Here is a 4815-nt window from a genome sequence, read left to right on the forward strand (position 1 = left end):
TTTGACTTGATGGGAGTGGGGTGGTCTCTTGGTTTATAACATAGGTTTGTGCATAGTACAAATCCGAACACCAACTATCATTTCTAATACTTGATATACCAAGCCAATCAACCATTGATTTTGATATCACACTAGCTAAGGAGAGCTCAATTAAGAAAGATAATCAATTCATATCTCAAATGAGCCTACGCAACAAACTCACAACAAGTGATCTAACACCATATGTTAACTTAAAATCTTAAGTTATTGGATGAAATTATATTAACAATTTTATATTTCTCAAACAAAATTCATGTTTCAAAATAATTAGTTATTTTAATGATGAGCTGCAATTGAACTTTTTGTGTGTGTGGCTAATCTGAGTTCTACCTGAACCTGAACATGAACCTATGAAACTTAAGCTGTAAAGGTGGCACTCAAATGCTCAGGCTGCCTACCGAATGTACACTATATTTATCCAACAATATCTTGTTGGTCATTAGATATAGATTTTTTGTAGTCTTTAATTTCTACCAACCAAATCGAGTATATTGAGCTAGTTTCGAAACTAGGATATTTAATTATCGTATGCAAACATGCAGTCAAATAATGCAAAAGAAAAAAGGCTACTAAAAACAGCAATCTTAGGCACATGTTAATCATGACATTAATTATGTTTGTTTCAGTTCCTTGATTATAGGTTTTGGCATGTTTACTTTTGCTTTTGACATTATTTGATTGGATGGCATGGGTAGAAAAAGATCAAAGGGGAAGAGCACATCTTTATGCCTTTTTTAGGTGATGGGAGAGAGATGCCACTGCTCAAGGGCATGGAAATGAGGGGAGACGTCAACTCGAAAAGTGTTAACTGACCAATTGAGGTCCCTTTGAATTGGGAAATTTGTTGTTCACAGCTAATGGCATGTCCCACTCATGCTACACAATTAAACAAACACGGCCCTCTTATAAATTTGATTGATTGATATTTATGTCTATTATGATTTGGAAGGATAACTTGACCTAAAATTCGAATAACTATTCTCTACTATATGATAAAACTACAAAATAAAATATTAATTGTTTTTAACAAATACATAATTGTACTTTTGTTATTTTTTTATTATAAAAAAGTTAATCATTTGAAAAAGAAATATATCAAGATGCAATTTTAATTTGAAAAAACATCATATTCTCGTGTTCTTTCTTATTATCTTTGAAGGGATGGATCTTGCCTGTGACTCTGTGAGGACCACTTGAGTTGAGAGAGATAAAAACAATTTTACCTCTTTAAACAAGAGACATTTCATATTCATTCTTTATTTCCTACAATTAAATTATCATGATAAATCAGGTAAATAGAGAATTTTCGCAATACAAAAAAAATATATTTTTGTTTTTTAAATTGAAGTTATTTCAATAAATAATGCGTAAAAATATTAATAAGACAGTTACAGTTTTCATTGGAAACAAATAAATTATCAACGATATACCAAAAAAAAAGAAAAGTTATCAACGACTAAGAACGACAAAATAAAAAAGAGATTGGTTTCTTTATGTCCCGTTAAAGAGGTTGTAATTGATTGTTGTGAGTCCCACAGAAAAAAGTTTAAGGTAAAAACAAATAATACAACTTCATTGGTAACTTTTCTTAAAAATAAAATTTGGTAACTTATTTTTGGTTGTTTACCAAAAAAAATAAAAAAATTGGTAAAATAGCATCACCCTTTTTATTGTAATTATTATTATTATTTTTATGTGAAGTGGTTATTCCACATAAATTTTGATAAATCAAATAAAAAATATAACACAATGCCTAATTAAAAATGCGATTATGTATTTGTTTTAGTTTTTTTTAGTAAACAAAGGTATATTATTAGAATTTTCACATAAGCAATTTTTTTTTTGGGCAAATCATCCAAGTATTTAAAATTGTAAAATCTGGGTTCCGATTAATGTACTAACCGCTTTAATTATCTAAGGGTTGCAGCGCGTCAAGGCAAGTAAAAGTGGAACACTTACCATTGTGCCATTGTTTTAAGACTTTTTTTTATCTAAATGCCACGTCTACGGACTATTTTCCCAAACTGCCACGCAGGCAAGTTTGCCTGGAGTAGTAGCGAATTAGGTATGCTGATGTGTCAGCTTCCCGGTGGTGCAGGAGTTCGCTTCTAACACAGGCGAACTTGATTGCAATAAATGTTGACACCCACGCACAGTTCGCTGCCATTACCAGCGAACTTGGTGTGACACGTGTCTGACAGGAACTTAGTTCGCTGGGGGTGAAGGCGAACTCATTGCCATGTGTCAATTGGCACACAGTTCGCTGACTGGGACAGCGAACTAGGTGCCAAGTGGCAACAACTAACACAGTTCGCTGGATCCATAAGCGAACTTTGTGCCACGTGGCAGCTCCCCAGAAGTTCGCTGCATGGGGAAGCAAACTACCTACCGACAGTTACAGTTCACTGGCCAAGGTAGCGAACTCAGTGCTATTTAAACCCCACCCCTTCCCTTCCAGACCCACTTTGTCATTGTTGTGCGTTTTCCCTTTAAAGGTCCATTCTTGTTTGTTGTTTTTTGCTATTTCAGTACATAAAATGAGTGAGAGTAACAATGATGTAATATGTATTCTATATTACAATGGGAGAAGATATTTTGGACCGAACGGTCAAGTGTTTGAAGGAGATACAAAGATGTTCCGAATGAGTCCGCGTTGCAAATATACTGAGCTGGAGAAAATCATATACAAGAAGTTGAGATTACAACGAGGTCAATCCCTGCCTCGACTGATTGCTAGATGTGCTTCTGGTAACCCGGTGCAATGGGTTGCTGTGGAGGTGGTTGAGGATGAAGATGTGTCACTAGTAGTTGATGCATTTCAACAACATGGAGAGTCCTCATACATCGAGTTATATGCGGAACTAAACACCGATGGAGAGGCAAGCACTCAAAGTTTCATCCCTATCAGTTACTCCATAGACATTAACAGGGAGCCGCAAGTAAATCCCGAAGATATGCATGTGTCACCCCCACCACCATCACCCCCAATAACACAACCTTTAGATGTGATTCCTGCCAATGACATGTATGATCCGTCGTGGCGTACTGATAGTTCCAAGGAGGAGGTTGATGAAGGTCTAGTCCCTGACAGTGACTCGTCGGATACAGACGTTGATGGTGATTTCGAATTGGAGCCGTCCACTGCATTGGTTGAACTGATTCCATCCCCGGGCATTGTTGAAACATTACAATTTTATCGCAAGGGCCGAAATGAGTGAGTGATCAATCTGGCAATAAAAAAATTACATTTTATCCCAATTTTTGAAACATACAACATGTAATTTCATTTGTTATCAAGTCTACGTATCACTAACCTCATGGTTGCGCAGACGCGCAACGTGATAAAATCCAGCCTGCCTAAGGTAAGGATGGATATCCTCGGGTATATCCAAATGATCGTGTGACGCAACGTGTCTGACATTGAGGACACGATCATCTGCATTTGTGTCATCAGATCTGTTCTATACATGCGTCGAGATTTGTTTATCCTGCAACGTGAGGAGAGAACGCACCGATGGACCAGGGTCAATGAAAGTCTGGGGCGGGTCCTGCTACTCCATGGATCTAGTTTACAAATAATTAAAAAAAAAATTACTAAGAAATGAATAAATATTCAACATTATTTAATTATTCTATACTCCATAAATTATTAAATATTACATACTAAATAATAACAAAATAATGTTATTTGATTATTAGTAACAACAATTGAATAATAAAAATTATAAAATACAATAATTTAACGACATTAATTGTGTAAGCCAAAAAATTTATAATATATTAAATTACAAAATTCAATAATATATAATGTTATACAAAACTTAAATAATATATAAAAATTAAAAAAAAATTACTAAGAAATAAATAAATCAAAATTGTTATTTAAAATAATATATTACATTTAAATTATATTATATTTAAAAATTAAATAATTGCATACAAAGATATATATGATATTATACACAAATTATATAAATGCTAAAAATAAATACTAATTACTAATAAATAAATAAATAAATACAAAAACTATGGTAAAAAATTTTCTCACATTTATTTTTCAATCCTATAACTAAATAATTTTATTTTATTCAAATATTTTAATTATTGCATAATCAAGATTTTATTAAATACAAAATCTAACAACATTAAAAAAATTATTAGCATTAATATAAAGTACTACCCCTAATAAGATTAACATACATATTATATGCCAATGTTCAAAATTTTCTAACCTATTTTTCAATCCTAGAACTATTATATAGTTTATTTAATTTCAATATTATTATTTATTGAATAATTAACAAATTATTAAATAAAAAATGTAACAACATTAAAAGAAAAAAATCTAACCTAAATCCTATAAATAAATAATGCATATAAAACAATTTATTAAATAGATTAATTAACCTATAAAATATTTAACTACTAACATTAACATGCAATTACTAAACTACTAATATTACACTAATTAAAATAATAAAGCAAATAATATGTCATCTAACCTAATGTGTCGTCAACATTAACCCTAATAATTATCTTAACCTAAATCTTATAAATAAATAATGCATTTAAAACAATTTAATAAATAGATTAATTAAATTATAAAATATTTAACTACTAACATTAGCATGTAATTACTAAACTACTAATATTAAACTAATTAAAATAATATGTCATCTAACCTAATGTTTCATCTTACATATAATATAATTAACAAAACAATTAAAAAACAATAAAAAACTGAAAAAAAATTAATGAAATCATAAATGACTAACC

This window comes from Gastrolobium bilobum, unplaced genomic scaffold, assembly GCF_033153095.1.
Source record: "Gastrolobium bilobum isolate Gb01-03AN ecotype WA unplaced genomic scaffold, APGP_CSIRO_Gbil_v1 utg1991, whole genome shotgun sequence".
NCBI lineage: Eukaryota > Viridiplantae > Streptophyta > Magnoliopsida > Fabales > Fabaceae > Gastrolobium > Gastrolobium bilobum.